Raw genomic sequence first — 18,586 nt, 5'->3', positions numbered from 1 at the left:
GTGGAGACAGGCACTGCAGCTGGGAAGCAAGAAAGACCTATCTCTTTCCTCCCTAGAGGCACCAGTACTGCTCACCTGCGACCCCTGCCATCGGTCCAGGGACTGAGCAGCTCCAGAGAGTAGAGTTTCTGAGCACTAGAGGGCACCACCTACAAATATGAAACATAAAAGAAATCTGGTTCAACCCAAAATCCAACAAACATCAGAAAAAGGGCAAAGTGAAACTGAATCATCAATCTTCCTGGAAGAGATTTCAAAATAAAAATCATAAACATGCTCATGGAAGCACAGAAAAATATTCAAGAACTCAGGAATTCTGGAATCAGATACAAACGTTCAAGAACACAGTATCTGAAATGAAACATACAATGGAGGGCTTTAAAAACAGATTAGAGGAGGTACAGTAGATGGTAAATGAAATAAAAATTATAGAAGAGGAATACAAAGCAGCTGAGGCACAGAGAAAAAAAGACCTCTAGGAATGAAAGAATATTAAGAGAACTGTGTGACCAGTCCAAATGGAACAATATTTGCATTATATGGGTACCAGAAGAAGAAGAAAGACAAAGGGATAGACAGTGTCTTTGAAGAGGTAATTGCTGAAAACTTCCTCAATCTGGAGAAGGAGATACTCTCTTGGGCCATGGAGGTGCACAAATCTCCCAAAACAAGGAACCCAAGGAGGACAACAACAAAACGTACATTAATTAGAATGGCAAACATCAAGAACAAGTACAGAGTATTAAAAGCAGCCAGAGAGAGAGAAAAGATCACATACAAAGGAAAACCCATCAGGCTATCATCAGACTTCTCAGCAGAAACCTTACAGGCCAGAAGGGAGTAGCATGATATATTTAATGGAATGAAACACAAGGGCTTCTTCAAACCAAGAATACTCTATCCGACAATATTGTCATTTAAATTTGAAGCAGGGATTAAAGAATTTTTGGATAAGCAAAAGCTGAGAGAATTTGCCTCCCACAAACTGTCTGTACACTGTACTTTGGAGAGACTGCTCTGGATGGAAGTGTTCCTGAGGCTAAGTAGTTGTCAACAGAAGAAATAAAACTCTAGTAAAGAAAGACAAATTAATTACTAAGCAGATGCAAAATGAAATCACCCACCCCCAAAGTCAGGCAAGGGATAGACAAAGAGTACAGAATATGATTTCTAATATATAAAGAATGGAGGGGGAAGAAAAAGGAGGGAAAAAGAAAAGAAGAACTTTTAGAATGGTTTGTAACAGTATACTAAGTGAGTTAAATTAGGTTGTTAGATAGTAACGAGGTTACCCTTGAACGTTTGGTAACCACGAATCTGAAGGCTGAAATGGCAATAAGCACATATCTGTTGATAATCACCCTAAATGTAAATGGTCTGAATGCACCAATCAAGAGACATAAATAAGACCTGTATATATACTGCCTACAAAAGACTCACTTCAAACCCAAAGACATACACAGACTACAGGTGAAGGGATGGAAAAGATATTTCATTCAAATAATAGGGAGAAAAAAGCAGGAGTTGCAGTACTTGTATCAGATGAAATAGACTTCAAAACAAGGAAAGTAACAAGAAATAAGGACCTTACATAATGATAAAGGGGGAGTCCAACAAGAGGATATAACCATTCTAAATACCTATGCACCCAAGATAGAGACACCTAACTAAAACAAATACTAACAGAATTAAAGGGGGAAATAGATTACAACACATTCATTATAGAAGACTCCAGCACACCAGTCACTCCAAATGACAGATCAATCATACAGAAAATAATTAGAGAGGCAGAGGCATGGCATAATACATTAGAGCATAGGGACCTAACAGACATCTACAGAACTCTACACCCCAAAGCAACAGGATGCACATTCTTCTCAAGTGCACATGGAACATTTTCAAGAATAGACCACATACTAGGCCACAAAAAGAGCCTCAGTAAATTCATAAAGACTGAAATTCTACCAACCAACTTCCCAGACCACAAAGGTATAAAACTAGAAATAAATTGTACAAAAAAAGCAAAAAGGCTCACAAACACATGGAGGTTTAACGACATGCTCCTAAATAATCAATGGATCAATGACCAAATTAAAATGGAGATCCAGCAATATATGGAAACAAATGACAACAACAACACTAAGCCCCAACTTCTGTGGGACGCAGCAAAAGCAGTCTTAAGAGGAAAGTATATAGCAATCCAGGCATATTTAAAGAAGGAAGAACAATCCCAAATGAATAATCTAATGTCACAATTATTGAAATTGGAAAAAGAAGTTCAAATGAGGCCTAAGGTCAGCAGACGGAGGAACATAGTAAAGATCAGATAAGAAATAAATAAAATTGAGAAGAATGAAACAATAGAAAAAAATCAATGGAAACAAGAGCTGGTTCTTTGAGAAAATAAACAAAATAGATAAGCCTCTAGCCAGACTTATTAAGAGAAAAAGAGAACCTATACACATCAACAGAATCAGAAATGAGAAAGAAAAAATCACAACAGACAACACAGAAATACAAAAAATTATTAGAGAATACTAAGAAAATCTATATGCTAACAAGCTGGAACACCTAGAAGAAATGGACAACTTCCTACAAAAAATACAACCTTCCAAAACTGACCAAGGAAGAAACACAAAATCTAAAGGAATCAATTACCAGCAATGAAATTGAATTGGTAAATGAAAAACTACACAAGAACAAAACCCTTGGACCAGATAGGTTCACCACTGAATTTTATCAGACATATAGAGAAGACATAATACCCATTCTCGTTAAAGTTTTCCAAAAAGTAGAAGAGGAGGGAGTACTTCCAAACTCATTCTATGAAGCCAGCATCACTCTTATACCAAAACCAGGCAAAGACACCACCAAAAAAGAAAATTACAGACAAATATTCCTGATGAACATATATGCAAAAATACTCAACAAAATATTAGCAAGCCAATTTAAAAATACATCAAGAGGATCATACACCATAATCAAGGGGGACTCATCTCAGGGATACAAGAATGGTACAACATTTGAAAATCCATCAACATCGTCCACCACATAAACAAAAAGAAAGACAAAAACCACATGATCATTTCCATAGATGCTGAAAAAGCATTTGACAAAATTCAACATCCATTCATCATAAAAACTCTCTACAAAATGGGTATACAGGGCAAGTACCTCAACATAATAAAGGCCATATATGACAAACATACAGCCAACATCATACTTAACAGCGAAAAGCTGAATGCTTTTTCTCTAAGATCAGTAACAAGATGGATGCCCATTCTCCCCACTGTTATTCAACATAGTACTGGAGGTCCTAGCCATGGCAATCAGGCAAAGCAAAGAAATACAAGGCATCCAGATTGGTAAAGAAGAAGTCAAACTGTCACTATCTGCAGATGACATGATATTGTACATAAAAAACCCTGAAGACTCCATTCCAAAGCTACTAGAACTAATACCTGAATTCAGCAAACTTGAAGGATACAGAATTAAAACACAAAAATCTGTGGCTTTCCTATAAACTAATGATGAGCTAACAGAGAAATCAGGAAAACAATTCCACTTACAATTGCATCAAAAAGAATAAAATACCTATTAATAAACTTAAACAGGAAAGTGAAAGACCTATACCCTGAAAACTACAAGACACTCTTGAGAGAAATTAGATACCAGTAAATTGGAATACACCCCATGCTCTTGGATAGGAAGAATTAATAATGTCAAAATGGCCATCCTGCCTAAAGCAATCTACAGATTCAATGCAATCCCTTTCAAACTTCCAACAGCATTCTTCAATGAACTAGAGCAAATAGTCCTAAAATTCATAGGGAACCACAAAAGACCCTGAAAAGCCAAAGCAATCCTGAGAAGGAAGAATAAAGCTGGTGGGATTGTGCTCTCCTATCTCAGGATCTACTACAAAGCCACAATAATCAAGACAATTTGGTACTGTTACAAGAACAGACCCATAGACCAGTGGAACAGAACAGAGAGCCCAGATATAAACTCAAGCATATATGGTCAATTAATATATGATAAGGAGCCATGGACATACAATTGGGAAATGACAGCCTCTTCAACAGCTGTTGTTGGCAAAACTGGACAGCTACATGCAAGAGAATGAAACTAGATTACTGTCTAACTCCATACTCAAAAGTACACTCAAAATGGATTAAAGACCTGAATGTAAGTCATGAAACCATAAAATTCTTAGAAGAAAACATAGGCAAAAATCTCCTGAATATAAACATGAGCAAATTTTTCATGGATGCATATCCTTGGGCAAGGGAAACAAAAGCAAAAATGAACAAATGGGACTACATTAATCTAAAAATCTTCTGTACAGCAAAGGACACCATCAGTGGAACAAAAAGTCACCCTACAGTATGGGATAATATGTTTGTAAGCCACATATCTGACAAGAGGTTAACATCGAAAATATATAAGGAACTCACACACCTCAACAACCAAAAAGCAAATAACCCTAATAAAAAATGGGTGGAGATATGAACAGACAATTCTCCAAGGAAGAAATTCAGATGGCCAACAGTCACATGCAAAGGTGCTCCATATTGCTACTCATCAGGGAAATGCAAATGAAAACCACAATGAGATATCACCTCACACCAGTTAGGATGACCAACATCGAAAAGACTAAGAACAACAAATGCTGGCGAGGATGCAGAGAAAGGAGAACCCTCCTACACTGCTGGTGGGAATGTAAACTAGTTCAACAATTGTGGAAAGTAATATGGACATTCCTTGAAAAATTGAAAATGGAAATACCATTTGACCCACTACTTCTACTCCTTGGAATTTACCCAAAGAAAACAAGTTCTCAGATTTCAAAAGACATATACATCCCTATGTTTATTGCAGCACTATTTATAATAGCCAAGATGTGGAAAGCAACATAAGTGTCCATCAGTAGATGAACAGATAAAGAAGATGTGGTACATATACACAATGGAATATTACTCAGCCATAAGAAGAAAACAAATCCTACCATTTACAACAACATGGATGGAGCTAGAGGCTATTATACTCAGTGAAATAATCCAGGTAGAGAAAGACAAGTGTGAAATGATTTCCCTCATTTTTGGAGTATAACAACAAAGCACTACTGAAGGAACAAAAAAGCCGCAGACTTATAGACTCCTAAGAGGGACTAGTGGTTATCAAAGGGGAGGGTTGGAGGAGAGAGAGGGGAGGGAGGGGAGAGGGGATCAAGGGTATTTTGATTCATATACATGGTGTAGGAGTGGTCACATGGAAGACAGTGTAACACACAGAAGACAATTCGTGACTCTGTGACATGTTACTACACTTATGGGCAGTGACTTCAGTGGGGTATGGCGGAGAGTTGATAATATGGGTGAATCTAGTAACCACAATGTTTTTCATGTGAAACTTTCATAAGAGTGTATATCAATGATGACGTAATAAAAAAAAAGAAAGCAAGAGGGCAGAGCCAAGATGGCAGCATGAATAGAGCAGAGGAAATCTCCTCCCAAAACCATATATATTTTTGAAAATTCAACAAATACAACTATCCCTAAAAGAGAGACCAGAAGATAAAGAACAACAGCCAGGCTATATCTACACCTGCGAGAACCCAGCGCCTCATGAAGGGGGTCAGATACAAGCCGCGGCCCGGTGGGACCCAAGCGCCCATCACCCCAGCTCCCAGTGGGAGGAAAGGAGTTGGAGTGGGAGCCCAGGACTGCTAAAAGTCCCAGCCCTAGCCATCCGGACCGGAGCACAGACACACAGTTCATGATGTGCTGGATACTAGGGAAACAGGACAGTAAAACCTGTGAGTGAGTTGCCACAGCCATGCCCCTGGGACAAAGAAAAGCGAGTGCTTTTGAAAGTCTTAAAGGGACAGAGACCCCAAAGCTGGACGAAAGTGTCCCGGGACACTTAGCCCAACGGCTGGGAATCCTGGGGAACTCTGGGTGCTAACCCCCTTGGCGTTAGCACAGCTCCGAGGCCACTCATGGAGATAAACAGCCTCTCACCTGTTTCCCCTCCGATGCCACTTGGACATAGTGGAGCAGCAGCCTGAGGCTGGCTACGCCCACAGCAGCAGGGCAGCTTCTTTCATGGCAGCCGGGCAAGAATTAGAAACCCCATCTGCATGCAGCTGCCCAGCACGAGCCACTAGCGGTCGCTATTCTCCCAGGAGACGAAGGCCACAAACCAACAAAAAGGGAACGTTCTCCCAGTTGACACACCCACCAGATTCAAACAACTACCTCTATCGCCATGAAAAGGCAGAAGAATTTGATACAGACCAGACTAACCCAGACATCCTCCCCTGAGAAGGAATCTGGGGAGATAGACCTAACCAATCTCCCTGAAAAAGAATTCAAAATAAAGGTCATAACCATGCTGATGGAGCTGCAGAGAAATATGCAAGAGCTAAGGGATGATGTCCTGGGGGACATTACAGAAATAAAACAATCTCTAGAAGAATTTGTAAGCAGAATGGATAAGATGCAAGAGGACATTGATGGAATAGAAACCAGAGAACAGGAATGCATAGAAGCTGATGCAGAGAGAGATAAAAGGATCTCCAGGAATAAATCAATATTAAGAGACCTGTGTGACCAATCCAAACGGAACAATATTCGCATTATAGGGGTCCCAGAAGAAGAAGAAGAGAGAGAAAGGGATAGAAAGTGTATTTGAAGAAATAATTGCTGAAAATGATCCCACACTGGGGGAGGAAATAATCATTCTGACCATGGAAGTACACAGAACTCCCAACAGAAGGGACCCAAGGAGGACAACACCAAGACATATAATAATTAAAATGGCAAAGATCAAGGATAGGGACAGAGTTTTAAAGGCAGCTAGAGAGAGGAAAAAGGTCACCTACAAAGGAAAACCCATCAGGTTGTCATCAGATTTCTCAACAGAAACCTTATAGGCAAGAAGAGAATGGCATGATATATTGAATGCAATGAAACAGAAGGGCCTTTAACCAAGAATACTGTGTCTGGCATGATTATCATTTAAATATGAAGGAGGGATTAAACAATTCTCAGGCAAGCAAAAGTTGAGGGAATTTGCCTCCCACAAACCACCTCTACAGGATATTTTAGAGGCACTGCTCTAGATGGGAGTACTCCTAAGGCTAAAGAGAAGTCACCAGAGAAAATAAAATCAGAGCAAAGAAAGCAGAACAACCAAATACTAACTAAAGGCAAAAAATAAAATCAACTACACACAAAAGCAGCTAAAGGAAACTCAAAAGAGCACAGAATAAAAGACGCAACATATAAAGAACGGAGGAGGAGGAAGAAGGAGAGAAAGAAATAAAGAATCACCAGATAGTGTCTATAATAGCTCAATAAGTGTGTTAAGTAAGGCAGTAAGATACTAAAGAAGCCAACCTTGAACCTTTGGTAACCACGAATCTAAAGCCTGCAATGGCAATACGTACATATCTTTCAATAATCACCCTAAATGTAAATGGACTGAATGCACCAATCAAAAGACACAGAGTAATAGAATGGATAATAAAGGACGACCCATCTATATGCTGCTTACAAGAGACCCACCTCAAACCCAAAGACATGCACAGACTAAAAGTCAAGGGATGAAAAAAGATATTCCATGCAAACAGCAGGGAGAAAAAAGCAGGTTTTGCAATACTAGTATCAGACAAAATAGACTTCAAAACAAAGAAAGTAACAAGAGATAAAGAAGGACATTACATAATGATAAAGGGCTCAGTCCAACAAGAGGGTATAACCATTATGAACACATATGCACCCAATACAGGAGCACCAATATATGTGAAACAAATACTAACAGAATTAAAGGAGGAAATAGAATGCAATGCATTCATTTTAGGAAACTTCAACACACCACTCACTCCAAAGGATAGATCTACCAGACAGAAAATAAGTAAGGACACAGAGGCACACTAGAACAGATGGACCTACTAGACATCTATACAACTGTACATTCAAAAGCAACAGGATACACATTCTTCTCAAGTGCACATGGAATATTCTCCAGAATGGACCACATTCTAGGCCACAAAAAGAGCCACAGTAAATTCAAAATGATTGAAATCCTACCAACCAACTTTTCAGACCACAAAGGTATAAAACTAGAAATAAATTGTCCAAAGAAAGTAAAAAGGCTCAAAAAAACATGGCGGTTTAACAACATGCTCCTAAATAATCAATGGATCAATGACCAAATTAAAATGGAGATCCAGCAATATATGGAAACAAATGACAACAACAACATAAAGCCCCAACTTCTGTGGGATACAGCAAAAGCAGTCTTAAGAGGAAAGTATGTAGCAATCTAGGCATATTTAAAGAAGGAAGAACAATCCCAAGTGAATAGTCTAACATCACAATTATCGAAATTGGAAAAAGAAGAACAAATGAGACCCCAAATCAGCGGAGATAGGGACATAATAATGATCAGAGAAGAAATAAATAGAATTGAGAAGAATAAAACAATAAAAAAATCAATGAAACCAAGAGCTGGTTCTTCAAGAAAATAAATAAAATAGATAAGCCTCTAGCCAGACTTATTAAGAGACAAAGGGAATCAACACACATCAACAGAATCAGAAACGAGGCAGGAAAAATCATGATGGACCCCATAGAAATACAAAGAATTATTAGAGAATACTATGAAAACTTATATGCTAACAAGCTGGAAAACCTAGAAGAAATGGACAACTTCTTAGAAAAATATAACCTTCCAAGAGTGTTCAAAGAAGAAACACAAAATTTAAACAAACCAATTATGAGGAAAGAAATTGAAGCAGTTATCAAGAAACTACCCTGGAGCAAAACCCCCAGGCCAGATGGATTTACCTCAGAATTTTATCAGACATACAGAGAAGACATGATACCCATTCTCTTAAAGGTTTCCAAAAAGTGGAAGAGGAGGGAATACTCCCAAACTCATTCTATGAAGCCAACATTACCCAAATACCAAAACCAGGCAAAGACCCCACCAAAAAAGAAAATTACAGACCAATATCCCTGATGAACATAGATGCAAAAATACTCAACAAAATATTAGCAAACCGAATTCAAAAATACGTCAAAAGGATCATACACCATGACCAAGTGGGATTCATCCCAGGGATGCAAGGATGGTACAACATTTGAAAATCCAACAACATCATGCACCACATCAACAAAAAGAAGGACAAAAACCACATGATCATCTCCATAGATGCTGAAAAAGCATTCAACAAAATTGAACATCCATTAATGGTAAAAATTCTCAGCAATATGGGTATACAGGGCAAGTACCTCAACATAATAAAGGCCATATATGATAAACCCACAGCCAGCATTATACTTAACAACAAGAAGCTGAAAGCTTTTCCTCTGAGATCAGGAACAAGACAGGGATGCCCACTCTCCCCACTGTTATTCAACATAGTACTGGAGATCCTAGCCATGGCAATTAGACAAAACAAAGAAATACACCCAATCCAAATTGGTAAAGAAGAAGTTAAACTGTCACTATTTGCAGATGACATGATGTTGTACATAAAAACCCTAAAGACTCCACTCCAATCCAAAACTACTAGAACTGATATAGGAATACAGCAAAGGTGCAGGATACAAAATTAACACACAGAAATCTGTGGCTTTCCTATACACTAACAATGAACTAATAGAAAGAGAAATCAGGAAAATAATTGCATTCACAATTGCATCAAAAAGAATAAAATACCTAGGAATAAACCTAACCAAGGAAGTGAAAGACCTATACCCTGAAAACTATAAGACCCTCTTAAGAGAAATTAAAGAGGACATTAGCAAATGGAAACTCATCCCATGCTCCTGGCTAGGAAGAATTAATATCATCAAAATGGCCATCCTCCCTAAAGCAATATACAGATTTGATGCAATCCGTATCAAGTTAACAACAACATTCTTCAACGAACTGGAACAAATAGTTCAAAAATTCATATGGAACTGCCAAAGACCCCGAATAGCCAAAGCAATCCTGAGAAGGAAGAGTAAAGTGTGCGGGATCTTGCTCCCCAACTTAAGCTCTGCTACAAAGCCACAGTAATCAAGACAATTTGGGACTGGCACAAGAACAGAGCCACAGACCAGTGGAACAGAATAGAGACTCCAGACATTAACCCAAACATATATGGTCAATTAATATATGATAAAGGAGCCATGAACATACAGTGGAGAAATGACAGTCTCTTCAACAGATGGTGCTGGCAAAACTGGACAGCTACATGTAAGGGAATGAAACTGGATCACTGTCTAACCCCATACACAAAAGTAAATTCAAAATGGATCAAAGACCTAAATAAGTCATGAACCCATAAAACTCCTAGAAAAAAACATAGGCAAAAATCTCTTGGACATAAACATGAGTGACTTCTTCATGGACATATCTCCCCAGGCAAGGAAAACAAAAGCAAAAATGAGCAAGTGGGACTACATCAAGCTGAAAAGCTTCTGTACACCAAACAACACCATCAACAGAACAAAAAGGTACCCTACAGTATGGGAGAATATATTCATAAATGAGAGATCCGATAAAGGGTTGACATCCAAAATATATAAAATATAAAGAGTTCATGCACCTCAATAAACAAAAGGCAAATAATCCAATAAAAAAATGGACAGAGGAGCTGAATAGACAGTTCTCTAAAGAAGAAATCCAGATGGCCAAAAGGCACATGAAAAGATGCTCCACATCGCTAATCATCAGAGAAATGCAAATTAAAACCACAATGAGATATCACCTCACACCAGTAAGGATCACCACCATCCAAAAGATAAACAACAACACATGTTGGCAAGGTTGTGGAGAAAGGGGAACCCTTCTACACTGCTGGTGGGAATGTAAATTAGTTCAACCATTGTGGAAAGCAGTATGGAGGTTCCTCAAAAAGCCCAAAATAAACATACCATTTTACCCAGGAATTCCACTTTTAGGAATTTACTCTAAGAATGCAGCAGCCCAGTTTGAAAAAGACAGATGCACCCCTATGTTTATTGTTACACTATTTACAATAGCCAGGAAATGGAAGCAACCTAAATGTCCAACAGTAGAGGAATGGATAAAGAATATGTTGTACATATACACAATGTAATATTATTCAGCCATAAGAAAAAAACAAATCCTACCATTTGCAACAACATGGATGGAGCTAGAGGGTATTATGTTCTGTGAAATAAGCCAGGTGGAGAAAGACACGTACCAAATGATTTCACGCATATGTGGAGTATAAGAACAAGGAAAAACTGAAGGAACAAAAGAGCAGCAGATTCACAGAACCCACTAATGGACTAACAGTTACCAAAGGGAAAGGGACTGTGGAGGATGAGTGGGAAGGGAGGGATAAGGGTGGGGAAAAGAAAGGGGCATTACAATTAGCATGTATAATGTGGGGGTGTATGGGGCGTGCTGTACAACAGAGAAGACAAGTAGTGATTTTACATTATCTTATTATGCTGATGGACAGTGACTGTGAAGAGGTATGTTAGGGGGTACTTGGTGAAGGGGTGAGCCTAGTAAACATAATGTTCTTCATGTAATTGTAGATTGATGATAACAAGAACAAAAAAAGCTAGAGCTAAAATTATCTCTGAAGATGACATGACGTTGTATGTACAAAGTCATAAATTTTCCATAAAAGAAAAAAACTGTCAGAGCTAATGAATTTGGCAAAGTTGCAGGATACACAATATCAACACACAAAAGTTAGTTGGAACTTAATATACTAACAATGAACAATCTGGAAAGGAAATCAAGAAAATAATTCCATTTACAAGATTATCAAAAGAAAATACTTGGTAATAAATTTAATCAAGTCTTGCAAATGACATACACTGAAAACTACAGAACACTGCTGAAAGAAATTAAGGAAAGCATTATAAAATGGAAATACCTTCTGTGTTTATGGATTGGAACATTTAATATTGTGAAGATGACAGTCTTACCCAAAGTGATCTACAGATTTGAATCAATTGCCATCAAAATCCCAGCGGTGGTTTTTGTAGAAATAGAAAAACCCTTCCTAAATTTCTTATTAACTCTCAAGGGACCCTCCAGATAGCCAAAACAGTCTGGAAACAGAATAGTTATGCTTACACATTCTGATTCCAAAACTTGTTATAAAGCTATATAATCAAAGCAGTGTGGTGCTGGCATATGGACCGATGGAATAGAGAACCCAGAAATAAACTCTTGACAAGGGCGTCATGACCATTGGAAGGGAAAAGGACAGTCTTGCTATCATGGTGATGGAGGAACTGGATATTTGTATGCAAAAGAATGAAATTTGACCATTACCTTTAACCAGATACAAAAATGAACTCAAAATAAATCAAAGACCTAAAAATAAATAAATAAATAAATAAATAAATAAATAAATAATAAAAATAAATAAAAAACCTAAAAAATAAGAACTCAAACTATCAACTCTTAGAAGAAAACAAAAAGCTTCATGACATTGGATTTTTCAATGATTTTTTTATGTAACACCTAAAGCACAGGGAACAATAGGAAAATAAATTGAGGCTCATCAAAATTAACTCTCATGCATCAAAGGACACACCATTGAGAGGGTGAACACAACACAGAGTGGGATATATTGCAGATGACATATCTGGTAAGAGATAAATATCCAGGATATATAAAGAAGTCCCACAACTCAACAGCAACACCAAAAAATGTTTAATAATAGGCAAAGGAATAGACATTTCTCTAAAGAAGATAAACAAGTGGCCAATAAGCACATGAAGTATACTCAACATTCTTCATCATTACAGAAATGCAAATCCAAATCATAATGAGATACCACCTCAGATCCATTTGTATAATTACTATAAAAACAAAACCAGAAAATAACAAGTATTGATGAGTGTGGAGAAATTGAAACCCTTGTCCATTACTGGTGTGAAAGTAAAATGGTGCAGCCACTGTGTTAAATAGTTTGGTGGTTCCTCAAAAATGTGAAATGATTTTATGATGCCAGCAAATCCACTTAAAGGTATATACCCCAAGTAATTACAGGACTCAAACAGACATCTGTACACCAATGTTCATAGCAGCATCATTTACAATAAGAAAAAGGTAGAAACAACCCAAATTTCCATCAACAGAAGAATGGATAAGTGAAATCTATATGCATACAGTGGAATATTATTTGGCCTTAAAAAAGAATGAGATCCTAACACATAGATCTACAACTAGCTGAAACTTGAAAACATTTTGCTAAGTTAAATAAGCCAGACACAAAATGACAAATGTATGATCCCACATGCATGAAATACCTAGAATAGATAAATTCATTAGAGACAGAAAATAGAATGGGTTACCAGGGTCAAGGAGGAGGCGGGAATGGAACTTTATTGTTTGATAGGAGGTTCAATTTGTCACAAAAAAATTCTGTAAATGAATAGTAGTGATTGTTGCATAACATTGCAAATGTGATAAATACCACTGAATCATACACTCAGATAGGGATAAAGTGGCAAATTTTATGTATATTTTTATGTATATACATAAAAGATGTATACATTTTTTAAAACTTATTTTTTTATAATAAAATATATATGTACAATTAAAAAAGAGGGTGTGGTGGGAAGAGGCATTGGGAACAGCAAATGGTGGTGACTCTTTAAAGGAGTTTTCCTACAAAGGGGCAGCAGCAGAGAAGATGAGGACAAGAGCTTTTTGTTTTGTTTTATTTTTGGTTATGATAAGAGAAATAGAATATTGACATATGCTAATGGTGATGATCCTCTGTCAGTGGGAAAACTGACTGCAGGAAAAAGGGGACAGTTACAGCATTGAGCCTGAGCAATGAGCTGGGAGCTGCACACAAGTGAGGGCTGGCTTCAGCGAGGAATGTAGACACCTCGCTCTCTGTGAGGGCAGGAGCGCTTTGTGGCCAGGGTCAGGAAGGTGGCTGGATGTAGTTGGAGGGGACTCATGGAAGCTTTTTCTCAAAGCTCCTCAAACTTTAAATTGTTAAGAATAAGACAATACACCTCAAAAGAAAATTGGCAAAGCATTTGAATTGATAATCCATAGACATGGAAACTTGAACAGCCAATACACATATGAAGGGTTCAACCTCACTAGTAGAAAGGGAAATGCACAGTGAGGAGAAAAATGAAAGGCATGCCAGAGATGGAAAATACAGTACATACACAGGCATAGCTCCTTTTATTGTGCTTCACTTTATTGCACTTCGCAGATACCGCATTTTTTTACAAAGTGAAGGTTTGTGGTGACCCTGTGTTGAGCAAGTCTATTAGTGCTATTTTCCAACAGCATTTGCACATTTCGTGTTTCTCTGCCACACTTTGACAATTCTTGCAGTATTTCAAACTTTTAAGTCATTATTATACTTGGAATGATCTGTGATAAGTGATGTTTGGTGTTTCTATTATAATTCTTTTGGGCAGTGTGCAGAAGTTGGGGTTCCTATGGCCAAGATCCTCACTGAACTTAAACCACCTGATGATGTAACTGGCCTGTTGCTAGGCTACCACTTCTGCACCTTTAGGCTAGAAGCTATTATTGCGCTATATAGAGCTTGGCCCAGTGCTCTAGGCAGAGGCAGATACGCTAGTGCTTGACCTACAGCCAGGAGAACAAACGAGGTAATAAACCCTTTCGTCCCAAAGAACATTTTGCTGTCAATTTCTTTGGTCACATTGAATCCACAGCGAACTTGCCCATGGCTGAAACACATTGGCAAGACAATTGGCAAAGTCAGCAGGGTTCATTGTTGACCAAAGAAAAAGGTTGCCCTTATGGGAGGGGTGCTTCAGCGGGCTGCCCCTGTGGATGGGGAGACAGTAGGCTGTCCCCCAATGGGTATGTGGTCCAAGGTGGCTTGCCTCCTAGAGGACTGGGCCCCACCCCAGGACTGGAGGCAGGTGGAGGTGACACTTGAGGCAGTAGGGATGGCCCTTGTTATAGTAAGTAGGTCTTTTGAGAGACAGAGTGCCCGTGAGGCAGCGGGGACTGTGGGTTAGCTGCTTCTCCTAGTATTAAAAAGTCTATAGAAGAGAAGGACACGCTCCTGAAAGAGACCCAAGAAATGGCGGCATGAGAACGCAAGCTGCAAACTTCTGTGTGTTCCCTGAAGAAGGAAATGGCATTGATCTGAGAGGAGGCAGCACGAGAACACCGGCAGCAAGGTGCCATTGAAGAGGTAAAAGATTCCTTACAGAAAGAGACGGCAGCACTGCCAGGTTCTCTGAAGGAAGAAAAGGCCATCAAGGAAAAAAGATGAATGCCCGAGGGAAGCACAGGCAGAGGTGGCATGAGAACACCAGCTGCGAAGCACTGAGGTGAAGGTAAGAGAGCTGCTGAAGACTGAGCTGGCATAGCTGCGAGGCTCGGTAGAAAAGGTAAGGGTTGTAGCAGAGGAGGCACTCGGGGGGAGGGGAGAGAAAGGTGCCATCAGCCCCGAAAATGGAGGAGCTGGGGAAGGATGAAGAGGTGGTGCTGGGCACACTGATCCCTGTATTTTTTTTATATCATTAATGTACAATTACATGAACAACATTATAGTTACTAGACTCCCCCATTTTCAAGCCCCCACCACATACCCCATTATTGTCACTGTATGACAGCATGGTAAGATGCTATAGAATCACTAGATGTCTTCTCTATTATACTGCCTTCCCCGTGTCTGCCCCCCCTACATTATATGTGCTAATCATGATGCCCCCTTTCCCCCCTTCTCCCTCCCTTCCCACCCACCCTCCCCAGTCCCTTTCCCTTTGGCAACTGTTAGTCCATTCTTGGGTTCTGTGATTCTGCTACTGTTTTGTTCCATCAGTTTTTGCTTTGTTCTTGTACTCCACAGATGAGGGAAATCATTTGATACTTGTCTTTCTCCACCTGGCTTATTTCACTGATCATAATACCCTCTAGCTCCATCTCATGTTGCTGCAAATGGTAGGATTTGTTTTCTTCTTATGACTGAATAGTATTCCATTGTGTATATGTGCCACATCTTCTTTATCCATTCATCTACTGATGGAAACTTAGGTTGCTTCCGTATCTCAGCTATTGTAAAAAGTGCTGCAATAAACATAGGGGTGTATATGTCTTTTTCACACTGGGCTGCTGCATGCTTAGAGTAAATTCCTAGAACTGGAATTCCTGGGTCAAATGGTATTTCTATTTATTTTTTTTTGAGGAACCTCCATACTGCTTTCCACAATGGTTCAACTAGTTTACATTCCCACCAGCAGTGTAGGAGGCTTCCCCTTTCTCCACATCCTCACCAACATTTGTTTATCTTTTGGATGGTGGCCACCCTAACTGATGTGAGGTGATATCTCACTGTGGTTTTTTTTTTTAATTTTTTTATACTTTTGTTTTGGTATCATTAATCTACAATTACATGAAGAACATTATGTTTACTAGGCTTCCCCCTTCACCACGTCCTGCCCCCAAAACCCCATTACAGTCACTGTCCATCAGCATAGTAAGATGATGTAGAATCATTACTGGTCTTCTCTGTGTTGCACAGCCCTCCCCGTGCCCCTCCTCACATATTATACATGCTAATCATAATACCCCCTTTCTTTTTCCTGCCCTTATCCCTCCCTTCCCACCCATCCTCCACAGTCCCTTTCCCTTTGGTAACTGTAAGTCCATTCGTGGGTTCTGTGAATCTGCTGCTCTTTTGTGCCTTCAGTTTTTCTTTGTTCTTATACTCCACATATGAGTGAAATCATTTGGTACTTGTCTTTCTTTGCCTGGCTTATTTCACTGAGCATAATACCCTCTAGCTCCATCCAACTTGTTGCAAATGGTAGGATTTGTTTTCTTCTTATGGTTGAATAATATTCCATTGTGTCTATGTACCACATCTTCTTTATCCATTCATTTACTGATGGAAACTTAGGTTGCTTCCATTTCCTGGCTATTGTAAATAGTGCAACGACAACCATAGGGGTGCATCTGTCTTTTTCAAACTGGGCTGCTGCATTCTTAGGGTAAATTCCTAGAAGTGGAATTCCTGGGTCAAATAGTATTTCAATTTTGAGCATTTTAAGGAACCTACATACTGCTTTCCACATGGTTGAACTAATTTACATTCCCACCAGCAGTGCAGGAGGGTTCTCCTTTCTCCACAACCTCACCAACATTTGTTCTTGTTTGTCTTTCAGATGGTAGTGATCCTTACTGGCGTGAGGTGATATCTCCTTCTGGTTTTAATTTGCATTTCTCTGATGATTAGCGATGTGGAGCATCGCTATTTTCACATATTTTCATGTGCCTGTTGGCCATCTGAATTTCTTATTTGGAGAACTGTCTGTTCAGCTCCTCAGCCCATTTTTTAATTGGCTTATTTGCTTTTTGTTTGTTGAGGTGCATGAGCTCTTTATATAATTTGGATCTTAACCCCTTATCAGATATGTCATTTATGAATATATTGTCCCATACTGTATGATGCCTTTTTGTTCTATTGATGGTGTCCTTTGCTGTTCAGAAGCTTTTTAGTTTGATACAGTCCCACTTGTTCATTTTTGCTTTTGTTTCCCTAGTCTGGAGAGAGATGTTCATGAAGAAGTTGCTCATGTTTATGTCCAAGGTATTTTTGTCTCTATTTTTTTCTAAGAGTTTTATGGTTTCATGACTTACATTCAGGTCTGTGATCCATTTTGGGTTTACTTTTGTTTATGGGGTTAGACAATAATCCAGTTTCATTCTCTGTCCAGTTTTGCCAACAACAGCTGTTGAAGAGGCTGTCATTTCCCCCATTGTATGTCCATGGCTCCTTTATCATATATTAATGACCGTATATGCTTGGGTTTATATCTGGGCTCTCTGTTCTGTTCCACTGGTCTATGAGTCTGTTCTTGTGCCAGTACCAAATTTTCTTGATTACTGTGGCTTTGTAGTAGAGCTTGAAGTCAGGGAGCATAATTCCCCCCTGCTTTATTCTTCCTTCTCAGAATTGCTTTGGCTTTTCAACGTCTTTTGTGGTTCCATATGAATTTTAGGACTATTTGCTCTAGTTCATTGAAGAATACTGTAGGTATTTTGATAGGGATTGCATTGAATCTGTAGATTGCTTTAGGTAGGATGGCCATTTTGACAATATTAGTTCTTCCTACCCAAGAGCATGGGATGAATTTCCATTTATTAGTGTCCTCTTTAGTTTCTCTTAAGAGTGTATTGTAGTTTTCAGGATATAGGTCTTTCACTTCCTTGGTTAGGTTTATTCCTAGGTATTTTATTCTTTTTGGTGCAATTGTGAATGTCATTGTTTTCCTGATTTCTCTTTCTGCTGGTTCATCATTAGTGTATAGGAATGCAACAGATTTTTTTGTAATGATTTTGTATCCTGCAACATTGCTGAATTCAGTTATTAGATCTAGTAGTTTTTGGAGTGGATTCTTTTGACTTTTTTAATGTACAATATCATGTCATCTGCAAACAGGGATGGTTTGACTTTTTCCTTGCCAATCTGGGTGCCTTTTATTTCTTTGTGTTGTCTGATTGCTGTGGCCTGGTCCTCCAGAACTACGTTGAATTAAAGTGGGTAGAGTGGGCATCCTTGTCTTGCTCCCAA

This window comes from Manis javanica, chromosome 3 (genome assembly GCF_040802235.1).
Source record: "Manis javanica isolate MJ-LG chromosome 3, MJ_LKY, whole genome shotgun sequence".
In the NCBI taxonomy this organism is placed as follows: Eukaryota; Metazoa; Chordata; class Mammalia; order Pholidota; family Manidae; genus Manis; species Manis javanica.
Note: the sequence above shows the minus strand (reverse complement) of the source record.